A 13480-nucleotide genomic window follows, 5' to 3' on the forward strand; every position below is an offset into this window, starting at 1 on the left:
ATTTTGGTCACAGACTCCTGGGAGTGTAGGTCAATTGGCATAAAAAAAAACACATTCTTGTAGGTTAATATTTTTCAGAGAGAGGTGTTTCTGAAACTGCCTGTAGGCAGCAGATGCAGAAGGAAAACTGAAAATACTAACAAATACATTTACAGCTTGTTTGAATGAGCTTCCAGAGTGTGGTATTTTTCAATTAGATTTGTTCTGCTGAAAAAAGGTGGTGTTCAACTAATATTACATCTCGCAATGTTTTATTGGTACCATAAGAAAACATTTTCTGGCATCTTCAAGTTGCATGTTGAATATTTCTTATGTGGTCTTCATCCTTTGTCTTATCCGACGCATTAACAAAAAATGTTGCTCTTCCTTTCAGGTGTTAAGAAACGCAAGCTCCAGCAGCTCATGGGAACCAGCGCCCCTCCAGATCTTTCTACCCCTTCACTTCCCTCTGACTCCATCCCATCTCCTAATATCACCCCTTGCTGTGTATTCACAATACCCTCTGATGTTTCCATTTCTGATACCGAACGATCCATACTTAGCAAAGGACTCAGTTTAATCCCATTACGTCCCCACCTCAAATGAATTTCGGGCTCAGCATGAAGTAGAGTTCTTTTTCCGTCACCTTCACCCCCAGGCTCATTTCTTTGGCCATAAGTCCTCCCCATGACCAGCAGACCCATTCACCCGCCTCCAGCATTCTCCCTCCACCTGGACCCCTCCCTCTAGCCTTTTATCTGCTCTTGATCTTTTCATTGAGAAATGTCGCATGACATAGCCGTCTTAATTTCTCCACTCCCCTCACTCACTCTAACCTGTCTCCCTCAGACCTTGCTGCTGTTGGATCTGATCCTGACATTGTGATAAAACCTGCTGCCAAGAGTGGTGCTGCTGTTGTCTGGCATACTGATCCCTTGCAGAAGCAGAGTGCCAACTCTCAGACACTTCTTCCTACCTCCCCCTGGACCATGAACCCATCAGTGAACATCAAGCCTCTGTCTCTAGGACTGTCCTCTGGACATCTCCTCTGGAGATCTTCCCCCTACAGCTACCTACCCACCTCATAGTCCCTCAACTCCAGACAGCCCGCTTTTACATCCTTCCTAAAATCCAAACAGTACTGTCCTGGCAGACCCATTCTTTCAGCCTGTTCCTGCCCCACTGAACTTATTTCATCCTATCTTGACTCTATCTTTTCTCCCCTGGTCCAGTCTCTTTCCACCTACATCCGTGACTCTTCTGACGCCCTATGTCTTTGGCAGTTTCCAGTTTCCTGGCCCCAACCGCCTCCTCTTCACTATGGACGTCCAATCTCTCTACACCTCCATCCCCCACCAGGACAGTTTGAGGACTCTCCACTTCTTCCTTGAACAGAGGCCCAACCGGTCCCCTTCCACCACCACCCTCCTCCGCCTGGCTGAACTTGTTCTCACGTTGAATAACTTCTCCTTCAACTCCACTCACTTCCTCCAAGTATGAGGTGCTACTGCAGAATTTAAGAAATTTGTTATTTATATGATTAGAATAGAAATTAAAATTGTGAGTCAGTCCATGTGGGGTTTTTAAGTACTCTGGTTTAGATATTAAGAAAGGTGGGCCTGGGATAACTTTAAATCAACAGTCCTATTTAAAGAGCATTAGTGTTACTCCCATCCCAGTAAATCATCACAGAAAGATGAGATATCTAAAGAGACAGAGTAACTGCAAAGCTTGATTAGCCAGCTGAACTGGCTGTGTGCACAAGCTAGACCAGATGCAAGTTTTGATGTGTTGAAGTTAAGTACTTCGATGAAACACCCTAAAATAGAGAATGCTTTACTGGCAAATAAAACATTACAAAAATTAAATAAATGCCGACTTAAGTTTCTATCCTCAGGTGGCCCAAAGAACATGAAGCTAGTTAACTTTAGCAATGCTTCACATGATAAACTTTCTGATGGTATTTTAGCACAGCAGGTTTCATAGTATTTCTCATGGGTGGGAATGGGAAATGTAATTTAGCTTGGGAAGCTAATAAAAAAGGTTCTTAAAAGTACTCTGGTTGCTGGAAAACTGGCTCATATGGAGGCAGTGAATATGGACTTCTATTTGGCAAATACCTAAAGTAACATACTGTATAATGGGAGTACTTAAGATGTTATGCAGATAATCAATCGTTCATTGTGGAATAATGTACACCCTATGAAAACTGAGAGTAAGAAAAAATTACAGATTGACTTTGTTTGCTTGAAACAAATGCTGGAGAGTAATAAAATCTCTAAAATTAGATGGGTAGATACAAGTCATCAACTGTTAAGATTGTTTTACTAAAAGGAGTACATGTATGAAGGAATTGTTAAGGGTCCTTGAGGACAGTCATCTCACAACATAATGCTTCTTAGAGTACTTGTACTCTACTGGTAATTGTATATCAGTTGTGTGTTAACTGTACTAAGTGGTGGGCATGAATTGGGGACTCACCTGTGCGTGCATAGGTTCATGGTATACAATGTGTGCCTCTGTAAATAAAAGCTTGTAAGTAAATAAAGACTCGGCACCAGTATTATATCCTTCACCACCTAGCTATTTGAGTTTTGATGTCAGGTTCTACACTGTGTGCCACCAACACTCTATCCCACCACCAGCTCCTTGGACCCTCAGCTGTCTTTGATTTGTCACAAGGCTTGTCTGACATCCAATACTGGATGAGCAGAAATTTCCTCCAACTAAATATTAGGAAGACGAAAGCCAGTGACCTGGTCCCTGATACAACCTCTGTCCCCTGTCCATTGTTTCCATGTCTGGTTAATTGTCTCAAGCTGAACCAGGCCATTTGTAACTTTGGTTCAGTGTTTGACCCAAATAAGTTTCCAAGCACATATCCGCATCAAGACTGCACATCTCCACCATCACTAAGATCACATAACTTGGACCCTGCCTCAGCTCATCGGCGCTGAAACTCTCATCCATGCATTTGTTATCTGTAGACTTGACTGTTCCAAAATTCTCCTGCTGGCCTCTCATCTTCCACCCTACATAAATACTCATCTAAAATTCTGCTGCCTATATCTTACCTCACTCCAAATCTCATTCACCCATCACCCCTGTGCCTGCTGACCTTCAATAGCTTCCTGTCTGACAATGCCTCAACTTTAAAATCCTCACACCTGCTTTCAAATCACTCAATGGCCTCATCCCTCCCAATCTGTGTAGCCGTCTCCGGCTCTGTAAGACTTTGAGATTAATTAATTAATTCAATGAATCTGGAGTTAAAAAGCTAGTCTCATTAATGGTGACCATGAAACTACCAGATTGTCGTAAAAATCTATCTGTTCGCTAATGCCCTTTAGGGAAGGAAAACTACTGTCTTTACCCTGTCTGATCTATATGTATCCACAGCAATATGGTGAACTCGTGACTGCCCTCTGAAATGGCCTAGCAGGTTTCAGTTATATCAAACCGCTACAAAAAGTCCAAGAACCAAAAAAAACAGACAAATCACCTGGCATTGACCTAGGCACCGTACAACAAAGGCACACCTGCCCAGTTAACCCCGTGAAGTCGTCCTCATGAACATCTGGGGACTTGTGCCAAAACTGGCAGAACTGTCCCACAGAAAAGTTAAGCAACAGCCTGACAGTTATACTCACCAAATCATACCTTCCAGTCAATGTTCCAGACTCCTCCATCACCAACCCTTAGTATGTCCTGTCCCATTGACAAGACAGGCCAGCCAGAGGTGGTGGTACAGTGGTATCCAGTCGGGAGGGAATGGCCCTAGGAGTCCTCAACATTGATTACGGACTATTAGAATTTAGAGATATGCATAAAATTGTGATGCAGATAATTGATTATATTAAAGCTTGGCACATATAGAGGATTGGATTCATGCTGTCAGTTGCACTTTACTTGGAACTTCTTAAGTTTTTTTTCACTGGAAGCAAAGCTGGTGGAATGATTATTCTTTGGTGATGACAGTTAGCCCAGGAAGGAGGCCATAACTTGGTTAGATGCATGAATAAATAATACTAACAGTTTTATACTGTGGCTTTCATGTAACCTTGTTTAACAAAGATGCTTACTGAAAAACACAAGTTAATTGTGTCAGTGTAGAATAGGTGTTACCTTAATGAATCGTTTGATGGTTCAATAGCCCAATGAGGAATTGGAACAGTTAATCCAGAAGGCTGGCTTTATGAACAGCTCTAAGCATAAACAACTGATAATGGACAGAGAGAAACAATGGGCTGTTGACTGAATAAATTTGAAGGTCGAAGATGGCATACTTCAAGAGAGTTTGAGAGTGATCATAGGAAACAGGGATCAGGTGAGATATGGGAAGATTCTGTAAGGGCAAAGTTGATCAAGGACAGAGTTTGCAAGTTCTCCCTGTGTCTGTGTGGGTTTCCTCCGGGTGCTCCGGTTTCCTCCCACATGCCAAAGACTTGCAGGTTGATAGGTTAATTGGCCATTAGCAATTGCCCCTAGTATAGGTAGGTGGTAGGGAAATATAGGGACAGGTGGGGATGTGGTAGGAATATGGAATTAGTGTAGGATTAGTATAAATGGGTGGTTGATGGTCGGCACAGACTCGGTGGGCCGAAGGGCCTGTTTCAGTGCTGTATCTCTAAACTAAACTAAACTAAAGTACATGCAATAGCTACAGAGGCCCATAGAAGATGGAATATAACACAAGGGTGGGCTTTCACTCCATGGTTTAAACAAAGGACTCTATATACCATCGGACACTTTCTATCAAGAAGACCTTTTACAGGACAATTAAGTCTTGTCAATATAACACTCCGGGCCACCCCCTGAAAAAGATATAAAAGTTTTTGGATGGCTTCAGTGCAGGAAATTATGGAAAAGAGAACTCTCGAGAGTGGATCCATGCTGACTTCAGTTTAACACTCTTGGATAGTTCAAGAAAATCTTTGAGAAGAATCAAGGTGACATGCCCAGTAAAGGAATGTCCTATTCATAACTTTATACATGGACTGTAGCTGAATTATCTTTTTAAATGAATCACAATAGACATTAAAATGCTGCAATAAAGATGGCTGCCGAGGGTTAGATGACATTAGCTATTTCGGCCCAGACCCAGAAATACCTTAAGCATCCGGAAATTTCCTAATTGAATGACCATGGGTGAAGTGCCTCCCTTGGATGGACGTACCAAGCCAAAATCATTTGTGGAATTCACACCGCCTATTGTTAGTGGTCTGACTCAAAACTCAATATCTATAGACTTCTAAACTTACTGTCTCTGAGATCAAAACTACAAGAGAGCTATAAAAAAAAGTTAAGTTGTAAGTAGGTGTGAATGGCCATCCCCCATTGTGTAGCAATGTCTTCAAACTTCCAATCATTCTGGATGGGCAATAGAAGCATTGATCAGGCAGTCACATGACCAAAACTAATCACAGATAACAGATCTTATTACTACAAGCGCGAGGATAAAACTGGTCAATCTGCAAACCACCAGCTGGACAGACAACAACAATGGCAGTACTACCATGCCTTAAAAGAACTGGAGGCTGTGACATCTTAAGGTCTCCAAGCCTGTTCCTTTTCAAGTCCACCAATATAGAAAACTGACTTCCTAGTCATTCACACCAGAAGTGCAATGATACAAACTATGAAAAACTTGACTTTGTCTTTTAAAAAATGAATCTTTATTTTAAAAAGTAAACAATGGTCCAAAATGGCCACCAAAGACAAAGGGATTTTGTGTATTCAAACTGTCTGCCAAAGACAAAGAAAAAAATCTTCAAAGCTAAGAGGTGTCAATTGCACCCCATCCTAAAAACATTCTAGAATTGAATGGCTTCTTCTGAAACAAAGAAGGTTTGAAGTAGCCATGGGAATGTGGAGCAGGCTTGAGGGGCCGAGTGGCCTACTCCTGCTCCTTAAACGTATGTTTGTATATCCTGGGCTATTGCACGATCACCATAGGGGAAGATATGAGAACATCTCCCACCAGGAGGTGAGAGGTGACACAGTTTTACCTTAAAAAAAGGCAGCCCGAGAGAAGCCACATCCAAACAGCTTGTGTTCCAGTCAATCCAGAAAGCACGTTCCCTGCTGCAGAATCCTACATCTATATAATACAGCAATGAAAACATGAAGTGACTCACTATCTTCAACTGAATCTTCAATCAAGAGAGAAATCTACAATCATCTCGGGCCTGCATCCATCGAGAACTTGATTCCCAAGAGAATCCAACAGGTTTAAGATTATGTACAAGATTATGAGGGGCATGGACAGGATGGATAGGGAGCAGCTGTTCCCCTTAGTTGAAGGGTCAGTTATGAGGGGACACAGGTTTAAGGTGAGGAGCGGGAGGTTGAAGGGGGATTTGAGGAAGAACATTTTTACCCAGAGGGTGGTGACGGTCTGGAATGCACTGCCTGGGAGGGTGATAGAGGCGGGTTGCCTCACATCCTTTAAAAAGTACCTGGATGAGCACTTGGCATGTCATAACATTCAAGGCTATGGGACAAGTGCTGGCAAATTGGATTAGGTGGACAGGTCAGGTGTCTTTAATGCATCAGTGCAGACTCGATGGGGTGACGGGCCTCTTCTGCACTGTATTATTTTATGATTCTGTGATTCTGTTTATTGTGACCTCCCCCTCCACTAAAAGTCACCTTCCTTTTTCCCTTCTCTATCTGTTTGTGTGTGTGTGTGTGCGCAAACATGCAAGCAAATATATGAGTGCATGCGGCTGTGCCAATTTCGGGGTAAGGCATATTGATCAATAAACAATTGATTTTCTGCTTTTAAAACCTAGAAGAAAACCTGTCGCAACATCTTTATTTGAAAAAAAAACACCAAGGGGCTAAACCCTAATAAACTTTCTGTAGTCAGGTGGGCAGTTGAACAGTGGGAACCACCTACATCTCACCACGTGACCTTAACACAATATTTTCACCATCTTGGTTGCAGACCCTTCATCAGAACTGCCTCTGACCTGAAACGTTAACTCTGCTTCTCTCTCCAGAGATGCTGCCAGATCTGCTGAGTATTTCCAGCATTTCTTATTTTTATTTCAGATTTCCAGAATCTGCAGTATTTTGCTTTTATTTTACTGTTAGAATTGAATCTCAACAAATTGGCAAACAGTGCAAATGAACTGTTGTAGTCAAAATGAGTTGAGACAGACTCAGTCTATATATGTTAAAAGGCACCAGATGTCGTGATCGGGTAGGAAACGTTGTGGTTTACGGGTTACGATAGGTGTATTTCATCAATGAAACTAAAAACAAGCAACTGTCCTTGACATCAAGGCAGCATTTGACTGAGTATGCCATCAAGGAGCCTGGCTCTGTGGCTCAGAAGAGAAGGGGGGAGAACAGGAGAGCGATAGTGATAGGAGATTCAATGGTTAGAGGAACAGACAGGAGATTCTGTGGACGAGAACGAGACTCCTGGATGGTATGTTGCCTCCCGGGTGCGTGGATCAGGGATGTCTCGGATCGAGTCCACAGGATTCTTAAGGGGGAGGGGGAGCAGCCAGAAGTCGTGGTACATATCGGTACCAATGACATAGCTAGGAAAAGGGATGAGGACCTGAAAAGCGAATATAGGGAGTTAGGTTGGAAGCTAAAAGGCAGGACGAGCAGAGTAGTAATCTCAGGATTGATACCGGTGCCACGTGCTAGTGAGGCTAGAAACAGAGAGCGAGTGCAGCTGAACATGTGGCTACAGAACTGGTGTAGGAGGGAGGGCTTCAGATATGTGGATCATTGGGATACCTTCTGGGGAAGGTGGGACCTGTACAAGAAGGACGGGTTGCATCTGAACTGGAGGGGCACCAATATCCTGGGCGGGAGGTTTGCTAGAGCTCTCCGGGAGGGTTTAAATTAGTTTGGCAGGGGGATGGGAACCGGAGCCACGGATCAGTGGATGGGGTAGCTGTTGAACAGGCAGATACAGAGTGCAGAGAGTCTGTGAGGAAGGTTAGACAGTTGACAGGGCAAAGTTGCAGCCAGTATGATGGGTTGAAGTGTGTCTATTTTAACGCAAGAAGTGTCAGGAATAAGAGTGGATCAGTACTTGGAGCTACGATGTTGTGGCCATTATGGAGACGTGGATATCACAGGGGCAGGAATGGATGTTGGATGTTCCGGGGTTTAGATGTTTCAAAAGGAATAGGGAGGGAGATAAAAGAGGTGGGGGAATGGCATTGCTAATCAGGGATAGTATCACAGCTGCAGAATGGGAGGTCGTCGAGGAGGGTTTGTCTACTGAATCATTGTGGGTGGAAGTCAGAAACAGGAAAGGAGCAGTCACTTTGTTGGGAGTTTTCTATAGACCCCCCCAATAGCAGTAGAGACACGGAGGAACAGATTGGGAGGCAGATTTTGGAAAGGTGCAGAAGTAACAGGGTTGTTGTCATGGGTGACTTCAACTTCCCTAATATTGATTGGAACCTCCTTAGTGCAAATAGTTTGGATGGAGCAGATTTTGTCAGGTGTGTCCAGGAAGATTTCCTGACTCAATATGTAGATAGACCGACTAGAGGGGAGGCTATGTTGGATTTGGTGCTTGGCAACGAACCAGGCCAGGTGGCAGATCTCTCGGTGGGAGAGCATTTCGGTGATAGTGATCACAACTCCCTGACCTTTACTATAGTCATGGAGAGGGACAGGAGCAGACGGGAAGGGAAAATATTTAATTGGGGGAGGGGGAATTACAATGCTATTAAGCAGGAACTGGGGAGCTTAAATTGGGAACAGATGTTCTCGGGGAAATGCACGACAGAAATGTGGAGGTTGTTCAGGGAGCACTTGCTGCGACTGCTGGATAGGTTTGTGCCGATGAGGCAGGGAAGGGATGGTAGGGTGAAGGAACCTTGGATGACAAGAGATGTGGAACAGCTAGTCAAGAGGAAGAAGGAAGCTTACTTAAGGTTGAGGAAGCAAGGATCAGACAGGGATCTAGAGAGTTACAAGGTAGCCAGGAAGGAACTGAAGAATGGACTTAGGAGAGCTAGAAGGGGACATGAAAAAGTCTTGGCGGGTAGGATTAAGGAAATTCCTAAGGCGTTCTACACTTATGTGAGGAACAAGAGGATGACCAGAGTGAGGGTAGGGCCGATCAGGGATAGTGGAGGGAACTTGTGCCTGGAGTCGGAGGAGGTATGGGAGGTCCTTAATGAATACTTTGCTTCAGTATTCACTAGTGAGAGGGACCTGGTCGTTTGTGAGGGCAGCGTGAAACAGGCTGATATGCTCGAACAGGTTGATGTTAAGAAGGAGGATGTGCTGGAAATTTTGAAAGACATGAGGATAGATAAGTCCCTGGGGCCAGACGGGATATACCCAAGGTTAATACGGGAAGCGAGGGAAGAGATTGCCGCGCCTTTGGCGATGTTCTTTGCGTCCTCACTGTCCACTGGAGTAGTACCAGATGATTGGAGGGTGGCAAATGTTATTCCCTTGTTCAAGAAAGGGAACAGGGATAACCCTGGGAATTACAGACCAGTCAGTCTTACGTCGGTGGTGGGCAAATTATTGGAGAGGATTCTGAGAGACAGGATTTATGATTATTTGGAAAAGCATAGTTTGATTAGAGATAGTCAGCATGGCTTTGTGAGGGGCAGGTCATGCCTCAGAAGCCTTATTGAATTCTTTGAGGATGTGACAAAACACATTGATGAAGGAAGAGCAGTGGATGTGGTGTATATGGATTTTAGCAAGGCGTTTGAAAAGGTTCCCCATGGTAGGCTCATTTCGAAAGTAAGGAGGCATGGGATACAGGAAAATTTGGCTGTCTGGATACAGAATTGGCTGGCCCAAAGAAGACAGAGTGTGGTAATAGATGGAAAGTAATCAGCCTGGAGCTCGGTGACCAGTGGTGTTCCGCAGGGATCTGTTCTGGGACCTCTGCTCTTTGTGATTTTTATAAATGACTTGGATGAGGAAGTGGAAGGCTGGGTTAGTAAGTTTGCCGATGACACGAAGGTTGCTGGAGTTGTGGATAGTGTGGAAGGCTGTTGTAGGTTGCAACGGGACATTGACAGGATGCAGAGCTGGGCTGAGAAGTGACAGATGAGTTCAACCTGGAAAAGTGTGAAGTGATTCGTTTTGGAAGGTCGAATTTGAATGCAGAATACAGGCTTAAAGACAGAATTCTTGGTAGTGTGGAGGAACAGAGGGATCTTGGGGTCCATGTCCATAGATCCCTCAAAGTTGCCAGCCAAGTTGGTAGAGTTGTTAAGAAGGCGTATGGGGTGTTGGCTTTCATTAACAGGGGGATTGAGTTTAAGAGCCGCGAGGTTATGCTGCAGCTCTATAAAGCCCTGGTTAGACCACACTTGGAATATTGTGTTCAGTTCTGGTCGCCTCATTATAGGAAGGATGTGGAAGCTTTAGAGAGGGTGCAGAAGAGATTTACCAGGATGCTGCCTGGACTGGAGGGCATGTCTTATGAAGAAAGGTTGAGGGAGCTAGGGCTTTTTTCATTGGAGCGAAGAAGGATGAGAGGTGACTTGATAGAGGTGTACAAGATGATGAGAGGCATAGATAGAGTGGATAGCCAGAGACTTTTTCCCAGGGCGGAAAGGGCTATCACCAGGGGGCATAATTTTAAGGTGATTGGAGGAAGGTTTCGGGGAGATGTCAGAGGTAGGTTCTTTACACAGAGAGTGGTGGGTGCGTGGTATGCACTGCCAGCGGTGGTAGTTGAAGCAGATACATTAGGGACATTTAAGCGACTCTTGGATAGGTACATGGATGATAGTAGAATGAAGAGTATGTAGGTAGTTTGATCTTAGAGTAGTTTAAAGGGTCGGCACAACATCGTGGGCCGAAGGACTGTACTGTGCTGTACTGTTCTATGTTCTAAGGAGCCCCATTAAAATTGAAGTTAATGGGAATCAAGGAGGAAACTCTCTATTGGCTGGAATCATACCTAGCACAAAGGAAGATGGTTGTGATTATTGGAGGCCAATCATCTCAACACTAGGATGTCACTGCAGGAGTTCCTCAGGGCAATGTCCTAGGCCCAAACATCTTCTGCTTCATCAATGATCTCCCCTCCATCCTAAGGTCAGAAGTGGGAATGTTCTCTGATGATTGCAACTTTATCAGTACCATTCACAACTTCTCTGATAATGCTCCTGTCTGTGGCTGCATGCAGCAAGACCTGGACAACTTTCAGGCTTGGGCTGATAAGTGACATTTGTGCTGCACAAATGCCATAGAGTCATAGAGTTATGCAGCACAGAAACAGGCACTTTGTCCATATCGTGTCCATAACAGCCATCAAGTCTATCTATTCTAATCCCATGTTCCCGCACTTGGCCCGCAGCCAGACAATGACCATCTCCAAGAAGAGAGAATCTTACCACCTCCCCTTGACTTTCAACAACATTACCCTATTGGTCATCTGGCCCCAGCTACCTCACTACACAGAAGGTCCTTGGGTATGTGACCGTCTTCCGTTCTGCGGATGAGTCCAATCCACTAAAGCCGCCTCTGTTTGATTAGTGCCAACATAATTGGGAGTTCTGCCTTTGAGAGGACTGCCACATTTGTGATTTTGTCCTGTCAGGATATGCCCATAATGCACTGCAGACAGCAAAGATGGAAATTATTGAGCTTCTTTTCCTGGGAGCCGTAAGTCCCCCATGTTTCACAGCCATACAGCAAGGTGCTGAGAACACAGGCATAATAAACCATCAGCTTGGTCCTAAGGGTCAGCTTGATGTTATGCCATTTGCAGGTGGTAGCTGCTTTCCCTATGCTTGTATCGAGCTCTGCATCAAGGGACAGATTATCTTTCACTGTGACCCCAAGGTAGCAGATTTTGCTAACCACTTCCAGTGGGGTGTTATTTAGTGTGATCAGGGGTGGAGATGCAACACCTTGTCCGATGACCATGCTTTCATTGATGCTTATATTCAAGGTGAACAAGTGACAGGCATGGGAGAGACTTTGTACTGTATTGCCCACAAAAAGCAGGACAAGTTCAATCTGGCCAATTACTGCCCCATCAGCCTACTCTCGATCATCAGCAAGTGATGAAAGGTGTCATCGACAGTGCTATCAAGCAGCACTAACACAGCAATAACCTGGCCACCGATGCTCAGTTTGAGTTTCACCAGGGCCACTTGTCTCCAGACCTCATTTCAGCCTTGGCCCAAACATTGACATAGACAAAGGAGCTGAATTCAAGAGGTGAGGTGAGTGACTGCCCTGCCCTTGGCATCAAAGCAGCCCCCTGACCGAGTGCGGCAACAAGGAGCCCTAGAAAACTCACCACTGGTTGGAGTCATACCTAGCACAAAGGAAGATGGCTGTGGTTGTTGGAGGACTATCATTTCAGCCCCGGGACATCACTACAGGAGTTCCTCAGGATAGTGTCCTAGGCCCAATCATCTTCAGCTGATTCATCAATAACTTTCCCTGCAACATAAGGTCAGAAGTTGGGATCTTCACTGATGATTGCAGTGTTCAGTACCATTCACGATGACTCAGTTCTGAAGCAGTCCGTGTCCACATGCAGAAAGACCTGGACAATTTTCAGGCTTGGGCTGATAAGTGGCAAGTAATATTTGCTCTACACAAGTGCCAGGCAATGACCATTGCCAATAAGAGAGAAGTTAACCATCTACCCTTGACTTCTGATGGCATTATGATCACTCAGTCCCTCACTACCATCCTCGAGGTTACCATTGACTAGAAACTAGATAAATACTGTGGCTACCCCACCAGGTTAGAGGCTGGGAATTCTGCGGCAAGTAACCTGCCTCCTGACTCCCCAAAGCCCGTCCACCATCTATAAGGCACAAGTCAAGAGCATAAGGGATTACTCTCCACTTGCCTGATGGGTGCAGCTCCAACACTCAAGAAGCTCAACACCATCCAGGACAAAGCAACCCGCTTGATCAGCACTCCAGTCACAACCTTCAACATTCACTCCCTTGACCACCAGCACACAGTGGCAGCAGTGTGTACCATCTACAAGATGCAGTGCAGCCAAGGCTCCTTTGACAGCATCTTCCAAACCCGTGACCTCTACCGCCTAGAAGGACAAGGGCTGCTGATGCATAGGAACACCACCACCTGCAAGTTACCCTCCAAGTTACACATTATCCTGACTTGGAACTATATCGCCGTTCCTTCACTGTCGCTGGGTCAGAAACGTGGAACTCCCTTCCAAACAACACTGTGGGCGTACTTACACCACATGGACTGCAGCTGTTCAAGAAGGCAGCTCACCACCACCTTCTCAATGGCAATTAGGGATGGGCAATAAATGCTGTCAAGGCCACATCCCGTGAATGAATACATTTAAAAAAGGAATAAATGTGGCAAACTACTTCTGAAAACCTCTTTAGGATTATGGGAAGATTTTGCCAGGCTCCGCACTGCCAGAAGGGCCTTACAATTAGTTATCACATATTGGGAAATCTTGGGTAGTGTAGCAAAGGGATATAATAATTTAACCTCAAGTTCTGTTCACGGAATCTAAATTTTGCAAAGAGTAAGG

Source organism: Heterodontus francisci, chromosome 9, assembly GCF_036365525.1.
Source record: "Heterodontus francisci isolate sHetFra1 chromosome 9, sHetFra1.hap1, whole genome shotgun sequence".
Taxonomy (NCBI): domain Eukaryota; kingdom Metazoa; phylum Chordata; class Chondrichthyes; order Heterodontiformes; family Heterodontidae; genus Heterodontus; species Heterodontus francisci.